At 38.0% G+C, this 12,349-nt stretch overlaps 1 protein-coding gene and 1 long non-coding RNA gene across 4 annotated transcripts in view; one reads left to right on the forward strand and one right to left on the reverse strand.

Moving 5' to 3' along the window:
• CCNY (cyclin Y) overlaps nt 1-12,349 on the forward strand; it is a 306,697-nt gene that overhangs the window by 9,808 nt on the left and 284,540 nt on the right. The window lies entirely within an intron of this gene.
• Nucleotides 1-12,349, reverse strand: part of LOC140532896 (uncharacterized) — a 47,736-nt gene that overhangs the window by 3,170 nt on the left and 32,217 nt on the right. The window contains exon 3 of the long non-coding RNA XR_011976724.1: nt 1,346-1,408. This is a non-coding gene — a long non-coding RNA (uncharacterized lncRNA). The remainder of the gene's footprint in view (nt 1-1,345; nt 1,409-12,349) is intronic.

The raw sequence follows: 12,349 nt of genomic DNA on the forward strand, positions 1-12,349 counted from the left end.
CTGGATCTTTCAAAGGGGTGTTGTAGGTAGAAATTGGAAAAGAAGGACAGTGGCCACCAACGCTGCTGAGCTGTTTGTATTGCGTGTTTCCTAAGTAACAGCATGGAACCATGCAGCCCAAAGCAGGGTGAAGTTTGGGAGTAATCTCTCTCTTATTGTCATTGGAGGCAGAAGGGAACTCCTTGGAATTTCCCACCTCCAGTTTGTAAGCCATGACAGGGGAACTGTATTCCTACCAGGTTCAGTGTTTGTACTTATGGGGCAGCCACATCCAGGTTTTCAGAAGTATGGAGTCCTAAATGGGAAATCAGCATTTGTATTCAATAAAATTAAAATGCTAGTTTAAAAAAAAAGGTTTGTTTTTTTTTAAAGGGGGGAATTAGGGGTTGAGAAAGGAGGTCAATCTGAGGCTTGTTTGGTATTCTTCTGGTACCATTTCTTCTGGGAGGCACTTCCCAAACCAGATTAGATTCACAGAAAAACAGCCCACCTTTCAGGCTGCTGCTTCCATTTTGGACAAGGATTATCTTTTGCTTTTAGATCATTGGAAGAAAGATACTTTGTTCAAAGTCAGATCCAGGGTGGCTTTGTCAGACTCCTGTTCTGCAAACAGGCAGCTTCTTCAGCTTTATTCACAACAGTAAGATTTTCCCTGAAAAGTTTCTTTCCAACGCATATTTGAGCAGGGGTCATTCTAGGGGTGGGAATACCCCAAGCCACTGTAAAGTCTGTTTCCCTTCTAATATGTCAGATTATGGCAAGTCTATCTACAGTAGATCCCTGTACTTCCTAAGGGATGGTAATGGAGTGAGTTTAAGAAAAGGAAATATGAACATTATTTGAGAAATAGCAGCTTTAGTGAAATAAATATTAATTCTCTTGTGGGGATTATTTTAAAAGAGATGATGCTTGTGTATAGGAGTTTTGGTTTGTTGGTTTAATAATTATTCTCATTATTTAATGGTCACAGCTCACCTAATAATTGTTTTTGTCATACTTCAATATTTTAGTGAATCTGTTATATCTCATTTTGCTAGATATGTGTTTCCCCTCTGTGACTGCAACCGCATTCACACTTTGTCATTCTATGTGATTCCTGTTCTTGACCTTGCATAAATCAGTCTTATATAAACTTGGAGTTCATTGGAAGTTTTCCATAACCATCTTGTGGTATTACATGGATACCAGGATAGCACATGGTTGTCAGTACACTATTCCTTGTTTTTTCCATGTTACTAGCTCACTCCCTTTTGCAATCCTGTATGTGGCTGTTTGATGGTATGCTTTGTTTCTTTTTTTGTCATAGTTTAACATTGAGAATATATTGTAGCCTGTTTATACCCACCTTGTATCTATCTCCCCATTGATATTTGAGTGGGCCTGCAGTTTGGTTTCCCTCCACAGTTATCTGAAAAATAAGAAGGTTGAATTAGTTAGTCTTTAAGTTCTCTTCTAGCTCAAAATTAATTATCTTATGATTCCATAATCATATTTTTGAAAGTCCAAAAAACTAAACATGTAGTCATTACCTAGGCTTAGATGGATTCCTTTTCTTTTGGAAGAAAGGGAGAAGTGAAGTTGTGAACGGTTTTTTCTTTTTTTAAACATTTGCAAGCAACCTTCTGGTTCTTGTTAATTCATTAACTTTTGTGCACTATGTCCTCATGGTGTAATTTCAACTAATTTAATAGTATTACTGTGTGAGAGCTTATGCCTGGATTGATACATGATCACAGTCTCTATCACTAAATGTAGGAACTTTAAGTATCTACCTAGCATGACTGCCCTCGTTTTATGGATGACAATAGTGAGATGAAGGTCACTTGTGGGTATATATAGTAGGTGTCAAAACTGAGATCACACATCAGGTCCTTTTACTCCAAATTTAGTGTTCTTTCTATGACATCCTGTTGCCGTAGCAGTATCATTTTCTTTCTGCTAAAAATAAGTTTAATTAGTTTAGTAAATTTTGTTCTGCATTTTATGTGCATTATTATTATTGAGAAAGGCCTTTTCTTCAGTTGGATATTTTCTTCTTATCTAGGACAGGTATATGCTGGCTGTCAGGCATTGGATGTATATTGGAACTTAGCAAAAGGAAGGGTATTTCTGTACCCTTGGCCACCCTAAGTACCCATTGTCATTTCCTGTCTTTATAAGGGAAGGATGACTTGGTTTTGCCAAGTGGACTGGGTAAGACAGTGTTAAACAAAAGAACAATTCTTTTGTTAGCTTGTCAAGCTTTAAGCATGGCATTTTATTTTGCTGAGGCCTTTTTTCCCTTTAGTAAACTATTGCCTTTTTAGCCAAAGCAGGTCTGTGAGATTGGGGGGATTTTCATTATCCAGAGGCCAATGATGGAACTAGTGGGAACCACAAGGAAAAGGCTGCTGCCCCATTGGTTCACTGAAGTTCAGCTGTTGTTCGTTCTTCGTTCTCAAAGAGGACCATGACATCAGGAAGATGATGCCATTACTTGTAAGTGAATTGGATTTAAGTGAAGCAGGGTTGTGCAAAGTCACCAGCCTCACTTTTTTCTCTGGAGCCATCTGGATTCAGTGGCAAGATATATAGATCAGGATGACTGGAGACAGGACCTTCGGTTAAGTTCAGCAAGCATTTTTAAATGGCCTATGTGCAAGGCACTGGAAACATGAAAACAAAAATAAAAAAAAAATCACTGCCCTGAAGGAATTTTTATTCTATGAGGGAAGCAGCTATATATTTACAAGAAAGTGAGAGAGAGAGAGAGAGAGAGAGAGAGAGAGAGAGAGAGAGAGAGAGAGAGAGAGAGAAACAATTTGGGGAAATTAAGGAACTTTGAAGAAAAGTGAAGAGGAAGTGCTTTCTAGGTACTGGGGGATGGCCTGAAAAACCTCCTAGGTATTTTTTGGTGGAATTCTGAGTTTGAGCAATAACAAATAGGTGTGTGTTCATTCTTTGTTGCTGAAGACCATGCCATCAGAGAAATAATGACATGACTTGCACCTGACTTTGTTTTGAGTGAGGGAGAGGTGTGCAGGTCACCAGCCTCACTTCTCCTCCAGAGCCATCTGAATCCAGTGACCAGATTTTCGTCAGGATGACTGGAGATGACCCAGGATAAGGCAATTGGAGTTAAGTGACTTGCTCAAGGTCATACAGCTAATGAGTGTCAAGTGTCTGAGGTGAGATTTGAACTCAAGTCCTCCTGATTCCTACACTGGTGCTCTATCCACTGCACCACCTAGCTGCCTTCATGGGGGGATGATAAGATCACCAAGAGCTAATATATGGCTCTAATAAAAACCAACAAGGAAAACTTCAAAAAAGTGGTCTGGAGTTCAGTCTCTTTTTTCCCCCCTCTTGGGATATTTCTTTGTGATTTACTTTTTTCTTATTTTAAAATGTATTTTAATTGATATATTTTGTTTTTATATTGCTTATACCATAGCTCTCTCCCTTCTTCCAGAAAGCCATTCCTTGTATTATAATTTTGTTTCTAACAAAGAAAATAAAAGAATGTGAAGGAAAAACAATTTGACATGTAATGTATCTTACTCTTGGACACTTCACCTCTGCACAGAATCGGGAAGAGGTATATCATTTATAACTAGGACTCTTATGTTGGATTTTGATAGAGACTTTGGTGAAAATCCTTGCTTATAGCCCTGCAGTGAAGTACAGTTATCATTAGCTAAATAATTTCTGGAATTTACTGGTGCCCAGACCTAGATTTAGGGGTGCCATACTTATAGTAGCTTCGGTGGTCTTCCTGCTGTTTTTCTCATGCATCCTCCTGAAGTCTATATGATCAAAGTATCTGTCAAGATGCAGATTCAGAAATTGTAGGTTTGTAAACTCATCTGGGTTGCATTTCTTGGTCAGTAAGCATTATTTTGATGCTTGGTATGGATAATTTGATACTTTTCCATGGCTCCATCTCTTTTTATGTGCCCATGGCATTTTCTTCCTCCTGTGTTAGTTTAGCCAGTGATGGGCAGCAGTTTTAATATATGTAGCATCTCTTTGTCTGTAGTGGCAGGAGGATCAGTGAGGAGCATTTATGTGGCACTTAGTGTGACTGTGTCCTCCATCTTATTTATGCTTTGTGTTGGAGAAGAGATGCCAAGGTTATTTATTTCTTAAAGTAAATCTAAGTCTGTGTCTGATAACTGTTTTTGCAAGAAAACTCCTATATTTATCATTCTGAGTGGCTACTTTCTTATATTTCATGGAAGCAGAGTCTAAAAGGGCCTAGCCAGAAGTGTGTTAATTATATCAAACAAAGTCCCTTTAGGTGTTAACCATTTGGGAGAAAGTCTAAAGGGGAGAAAACTACTTTTTTAAAAAATTGGTGGCTACATTTGCTTATGTGAATATTGTTGTTTCCCTGTCTTTAGCCAGACTGTATGTTCCCTTAAAATCACACTTTAGCTTGGGTTCCTTAAGTTTTTCTTTTGGCTTAACACCATTGGTCAGATAGGATGTGAAATTTGTGGTAGTCTTTGGTCTGTGAAAGCTTAGGGATGTGAATAAATATATTGTACTGTCAGAGAGAGAAAGACACACACACACACACACACACACACACACACACAGAGGTAGAGAGGAAGGGGAGAGAGAGAGAGGAAGGGGAGAGAGAAGGAGGAAGGGGAGAGTATAGGAGGACAAGGAAGGACAGGCAGAGACCTGCTAATAATGTGGAATAGTTATTCTAGATTCAAGTTTTCTGAGATGCTTAGGACTGACAAGTCAGGTCATCAAAGCTTCCATTTTCTCATCAGTGACTACATGACATTCTCCTCTGCACACCCCTCCCCATCCAGGGGCATGAGAACTTTTAGTATGAGGACACTTGGGAATGGGGGAGATGGCTAGGTTTATTATCCTTGGTAGGGATTGAGTAGGAATTTGATATGAGAGTGGGTAGGAACATAGAGATAGAAGGGATGTTAGAGAATAATCAAACTTAATTTTACATATGAATGAAATAAGGTCAAAGGCCATGAAGCGTGACGGATGTGGGATTTGAACACAGGTCTTCTATCTCTAAATCCAGTGCTATCTCCACAAAAACAAATGATATTTGCTGTTTTTTTCAATCAAAAAAATAAATACAATAAGAGCAATGTTGTGAGATAGCTCATAAGCCTTTTTGTTAAAATTGTATATGAACATGAAATTTACTTGAAACGTAGCAGTCAACCCTCTTGCCTTATGAGTACAAAAACACGTTAGAATAACTAATTTGCGGGTAACATATCTTTATTAAGTGCTTATGTTTGGCAGTTATGTAAATAATTCTTTCCTTTCTGAAGCTCATCTTAAAGTTCATTGCCAGCAAACACAAATATTACTTACATTATTCTGGAGGACGGAATAGAATTAGAAATAGGGATGATTAATTTGTCCTTTTTCTTCTGTTGCTTACTCATTAATCTTTTAAGGGTAAGGTTTAAAAGAAGACCAAGTGGAAACATCTTGGAAATGGAACATCCTGGATAGACAGAATGTCTCAAAAGAATGTATTTGGATAGAACTAGGTGAAAAGGAGGAAGGCAACTGAGGTTTAGCTAGAATGAGCAAGTGGAGGACAAGTGCTGAGAAAGGAGAGGGTATGGCATTGTGGAAAGCCTTGAAGGTAGGAGCAGTATTTGTGAATTCAAGGAAATAAAGGATAATTTAGGGTTTTGTTTTTTCCTTGGTTGACCTAATTAAAAAAAATAGATATATTTAATCTTAAGTCTGTTTAATTCAGGCTTGATTTGAGGACCCTGGTGTTCAGTAGAGCATAAACTCCTTGAGAGCAGGTTGTCTTTGTGACTCCATTTCCTAGCAAAATGCCAGGTATATAATAAATATTTGTTGATTGACTCATTACCATCCTAGAGTGTGTTTCCTTCTATTCTTGAGTGGTTGTATTCCAGAGTAGCCAAGGAAGTGAATTTTTTTGATCTGAATGGTTTTTCCAATGGGTGGAGTCAGAGTTGGAGCATATTATGGGTTCAGGGTGCTGAATACTTTCCTTTGAGCCTCCTGGGTCAGGAGTGAGGAAATTCTTCAGCTCAGGGAGGAATTGGAAATATGGAATTAGAGGAGGAGAGAGGTACAGTCAGTCATCAGTGGAACATGGTGATTCTCCTAGGGATAAGAGGTAGAAGATGGCTTTCATAACAGAGTTGGAGGCTTGGAAATAGAGACATTCTGTGGATCAGGCAGAAGGTTGCTATCCTGGGATGAGTGAGAGGGACTAAGATTCTAGGAAAAGATTCCATATTTTCCAGGGCACTGTCTTTTGAAGAGGTGTGATTTTATGGTTCACTGTGGGAGGTTGGGTTTGCCTTGCCTTTTTCCCAAAATTTATTGCAGGTGGACAGCTCCTGTTACTGAAATCTACATCACTTAAGGAAATAGCCATTTTGAAATGGTGACAGATATTAGCTGTCTCTATTACCTACTTAAATTGATGTAATTTGTGATATAACCTTAAGTTATTATTATGTAACTTAGCAGAAGATACGTGTTTTGGAGCATATGGGGATTATTAAAAGCACTCTGTAGTTCACCAAATGTGATGCAACTTGTTCCCTTCATTATATTTAATTCTGGGTCTAGTGCATTGTCCATTTACATTGTCTGTCTAAGATATACGAATTTAGGGCCTAGTTCAATGGGCTGTCCATCTGATTGTATGTTAAAATTTAGATAACAATTATTCTTCATCCATTTGGTTTTTCCTGTGTTGATTGATAGACTAATACTTTTGAATAGTTATTAATGCAAACTCTCTCTCTCTCTCTCTCTCTCTCTCCCTCCCTCCCTCCCTCCCTCCCTCTCTTCCTTCCTCCCTCCCTCTCTATTTCTCTCTTTTAAACGGTAATATTCTCTTGGTGATATTATATGATTTGAGACTCTAGAGTTTCTGAAGAGTCAGACAGTGAAGAGACTCATGTTGGTTATAGCATATTTCCACTAACGATTTGTGCCCAATGAGAGTTATATCAACTAGGACATTTATGATTTGAAAAGGAGATGGATTTAGCATGTAACAAGAGTGAAGGAATTGATGATGGACAGCTCTGTAGACTTTACTGGTTCCTGTAGAATGTGAAAAGACCTAGAGGAATCATGTGCTGGATGATTTATGGCAGAATATGGACAAGAATTGTATGGAATAAGAAGGGTGAATGGGTGTTAGGAATCTCCATGAAAATCCATTGGTGCAAGTGAAGAATGGTTAGGAAATGTATGGCTCTTGCTTCTGTTTATCCTCTTATTCCCAAGGTTAATTGCTTCTTTAAAGTTATGCTTCTGCTTGATTAGAATCCTTGGAATATGAAAGAATGTCTGCCAAGCCTGACTTTCTTGGGAGAAATGCAAATCCTTAAGGAGGACTGTCATCAAGGCAGAAGCCCCTTATATAAATAGCCACCCCAAGGACTAAAAGCCAAAGACCCCAGAAGCCCATTGCATGAATTTACTAATTGCTATCCCTCATACATTTCCTCTGTGTTTAGGATTAGGGGTGGGGAAACTGGGGCCTGGAGACCACATGTGGCCTCCTAGGTTCTTGAGTGTGGCCCTTTGACCGAATCCAAACTTCACAGAACAAATCCCCTTAATAAATTAAAAAAGATTTTAAAAATCCAAAATTTGTTCTGTGAAGTTTAGATTCGGTCAAAGAGCCACACTTGAGGACCCAGAGGGCCCCATGTGGCCTCTAGGTCGCAGGTTCCTCATCCCTAGCTGAGGTCTAAGAAAGTACTTTGGATGATTGTTACACCTGGACAATCTGAGAAACTTGAGGGGAAAGTTATCAGTTATGAAAAGATAGCTCCTATTTCACAAAATCAGTGTGTTTAGATACTTTTTTTTTTAGCAGTGAAAATTGAATTCAGTCCAACAAATCCTTATTAAATAGCCACTCTGCACCAATCACTATTCTGGATGTTTAGGATCCCAGGACAAAAATTGAAATACTTCCTGTGGGAGATGGTAGGGGTGGGGGTGGGGGTAGGTTGGGACATGAGGCTGCATATCATGTAAACTGATAAAATAAATTCAGTATTATTTGAGGACAGGTAGAATATCAGTGAATTACGGGGAAAGTTCCTATAGGAGGTGGCACGTGAACTGACCTTTGCTCTACAATTCACATTGGTGAACTTTACCATTTTTACATTGGTGAGTAGTTGCTTGTGTATTTTGTGTAATGCAGTGAATTTTGGAAGGTTGATCAAGGAACTGAGAAATTATCAGGAAGCTTTAAAGGATATATTACTTCTGTAAAGTGTTACAAAATAGCCTTCTTGGAATGTTAGCACTGGAATGGCCAAAAAGATCAAGTAGTCTTTCTCACCTCATTTTTTCTGGTGAGGAAACTGTGTCAAGAGGCCAAGTGACTTTCCTAGAGTCACAACGCATTATTGGCCGCATGAAGACCAGGCCTTAGATCTCCAGTACCCTTACGAAGATGCCAGTCTGTCCCCTATTCTGATGTAATGCCTGCAAGGGAAATTTTATGATGGCAAAAAGATCTTAACTTGGTTCTCTTAGTTTTTAATAAATATTTCTCAAGAAGAAGAGACACAACTGTCTCATTCTATCTGAATGATGCTATTTATTTTTCAAGGACTACGATTTATTTGTCAGTGCATTTGTCAGTGTTTGCTAGATCTTAGAGAGCTAAATGGTTAGTGAGGAGCAAAGGACTCAGTTTGAAAAAAAATCATCAAAATTTCATGGTGCTGGACTTGAATAATAAATCTAAATTTGGAAGTGAAGGTCTCAAATCCATATTTAAGAACACCAGAGGCATTCTCTAGTAAAACAAGTTTAGAATGGCTTCATTGTGATGGAGCTTGAAGTTTGGGGTTTGGATTGGGGTCAGAATTTGAAAAAGGACCTGAGAGAACCAACAAGGTAAAGTACATATTGTAGATTTAAATTAAATTAGTTTTTCAGATGATTTGCCTTTGAAACTTTTGCAAACTTGAAAATTCAAAACTTTTTGGCTTGTGTGTTTCATTATTTTCTTTAAAAAGTAATCTTGCTGAAGTTAAAAAGCAGAGGACTTAACTTAGAGTTCTCTTTCCCCTCTCCTCCCCTCTCACTACTTCACAGGGAAAAATCTGTTAGAATTCCTATCTTGGTTTTTTTTTTTTTAACAGTTTATATAACTTGGAATGAAATTAGAATTTTTTTTCGGTCCCCAGATTCCCCATATAGTGTCTGCATTATGGGATATTGCTTTTGGCTTAAATTGATTTTGTTAAAATGAAAAAAAACAAAAGTGTTCTAAATGTATGCTTGCTTATTTTCATGTCTGAGGAAAACTTCAGTTTTATATCTTTAAGTTATACCGATTTTAGCTTAGCTCTGATTTTTTTATGAAAATTTTATGAAGATTAAAAACATAGAACTTTCCTTGAGGTTTTTTTCCTAGGTTTCTCGTCTCCTCCTGCATTTTGTCCTTTGAGGGCATAGGGGTGGTACCCTCTACTCAATGTGGGTCATTCTCATACCTAATCATGTCCTTCATATTCTAGTGACTCTGAACTCCTGCGGATCATTCAAACCCCAGTCCTCACCCCTACTGCCTAATTCCTTACCGCCACCCCTCACAATCCTCCCACCCCAAAGTTTCATTCTAACTCCACTTAGCTCTTCTACTGTGCCCTCTGGAATGCCTATTCCATAGGCACAAACTTCCTTTAAAACTATTCCTCTCTCACTCCTTCCCTTTACTCATTCTTAGCTCATCAGAATGCCACTTCCTCTGTCACTCAGTAATCTCTTTTCCTTTGAGGTACATGCTATTCATATATACCATTAAAATCCTGGTATTTGTTTTCTGCAGATCTCCAGGTCATTCCCTTTTCGTTTTCAATGAATTTAATACCTGCCTTAATTTTTCTGTCCTCCCAACACCTGCTCTCATACTAGGGAACTTCATTATACATATTGATTTTCCCTTAAGTACCCTAACCACTTAGTTCCTCAGCCTACTTACCTCCCATGAGCTGATGCACCATTCCATCTCAGCCAGACACAAAGATAGTTATGCCCTTGATTTTGCCATCACACACAGATGTACCATTTCTATGTTCAGGAATTCTGAAATCGCCTTATCTGACCATAATCTCTTGGTTTTCAATATCTACCTTGGCTTTCTCTTATATTACTCTTCATCTGCACTGTGACCTTGACCTGTCAGGTCTTTCCCAGGTCATCTCCCCTATACTAGCTTCTGCTGCCCATCTTCACTTCTTAGTGAAGCAGTCAAACTCCGTACTGTCCCCCTCTGTTGAATTCCTAGTCTCTTTATCATATTGTCAATTACATCCAGCCAAACCTTAGCCTTGGATAACTCCCACTATTTGAGGGAAGTCAAATATTGATATTACTTCTTTTTTTTCTTTTTGCTCATATTTGTGATTATAATGTACTCAGAAACTGTTTTGCTTAATACATTTAGAGGTGACAAGTAGTTAGTGGGTAGTGATACATAGACCTCTCTGCCAGGGCACAGTAAAGATTTTTTAAATTCTGGGAAGAAAACTTAAAAAGTTCAGTAAGGGGACATAAACAAGTAGAGAAGTTTTGTTTTTACCTTGTTTGTGTATGTGTGTATATATAGTTACATATGTGTTTATTTTAAAAAAATTATACGTAATTCCACGATTTCTTTTGGAGGCCCCTTTCTTGTTCTTTGTATGTTGGAATGTTTGTGTTTGATGATTAAGTTCAGGATTTTAAAAAACGTAATAAAAAAGAGATACTTAGTAGGTCCATAATATTTGATGGAGATGTCCCACTATCATTTTTATATTCTGGGAGAGGATTTTTAATTACATTTTTGCATCTGTAGAACAGTCACAAAGCAATATATAGGAAAGGTAGTTAACAAATGCTCAAGCTATTTATTTCCTATTCAAAGGCCTGAATTGAATTTTTTTTGCTGAAATAAATTAGTGATAATTAGTCCTAATTGAACAATGCATGATTTGGTTTAGGCAAAGGTTCTGTATCTGGAGTCTATGGAACCTTATGGATGAATCTTGGTAAACTTGGATAGGAAAAAAAATACATCTTTATTTTCACTAATTTTTTGTTTCCTTTCTAATCCTATGGTTTGTTTTTTGGATTTAAAAACATTACTCTGAGGAAGGTCCATAGGTTTTACTAGACTGTTAGAGGGGTCCACAACATAAAAATGTTTAAGAATACTAGCTTCTAGAAAGTGAAAGAAACTTGATTTATAGCAGCACAATTGTGCTTAAGAAATACTTTCTCCCACCGATTGATGGAGTTTGTACTTCTTTCTTTTCTTTCTTTTTTAAAGGGGTATGTATTGTGATATTTCCCTTTGCCAAACTTTACAGTGACATTAGTAGTCAATTATTATGCCTGGTAACGTGACCTTTGTAGGGAAACAAGTCTCATGCATGCCTGTGGTTTTGTTGGCTGGGTCTATTTGAGGGATGAAAGGCTGGTAGCTTATCATCTGGTAACTCAGACAGCAGAGTCACCAGCAAGTTAGCAACTTATTTATTGAGGGCTCCCGATGGGCACAGAAATATGCTTGGTGCTGAGAGAAGTTCATGGAGCAGCAGGAGAGACAGTCTCTGCCTTCAGAAAGCTTAGGATCTCATGGAGGAAGATGGAATAGGATGTAGGAGCACAGCGAAGGCTGAAAAGTCAAAACTTATTTTTTCTCTGCGCCATTCCTTCTGAGCACTTTGTGGGTCTTCTCCCCCTTAAACAAATTATTCTTTGGTTTGTAGTGTCTGGAAGTTGAAGTCTCTGTTATGTATGAGTATCTTCTTTCTAATTTGTATGTCGCTAAGTGGAATAATGGATAGAGTATTGGACTTGGGGGTCAGGAAGATTTGCGTGCAGATCCTTCCTTAGATGTTTATTAGCTGGATGACTTTGGACAGGTTGCTTAATCTTTCTACCTCAGTTTCCTCAATTGCAAAAGGAGAATCGCAGTAGTCCCTGTCTCACATTGTTGTGAAGCACAAATGAGAGAATATCTGTAAAATATTTTATAAACCATAAAGCTGAGTATTAGTTACTACTGCTACTACTACTACTACTACTACTACTACTACTACTACTACTACTACTACTCTACTACTATGACTTCTCTTAAAAAAGAATCGCCCCATTTTAAACATTTATTAAATGTCTGCTAAGTTTAAACCACTGTACTCGGTACTTAGGATACAGAGAGAAATGAAACAACCCCTGTTCCTAAGGAACTTGCCTGTTAAAAAAATGTAATGAAATTCTTGGCAGGGCTGGAACTCTTTAAGTGGCTGAACAGAGCTCTGTTCCAGGTGATAGCTTCAAGATTCAACCC

The sequence above is a fragment of the Notamacropus eugenii genome, chromosome 3 (genome assembly GCF_028372415.1).
Source record: "Notamacropus eugenii isolate mMacEug1 chromosome 3, mMacEug1.pri_v2, whole genome shotgun sequence".
Taxonomy (NCBI): Eukaryota; Metazoa; Chordata; class Mammalia; order Diprotodontia; family Macropodidae; genus Notamacropus; species Notamacropus eugenii.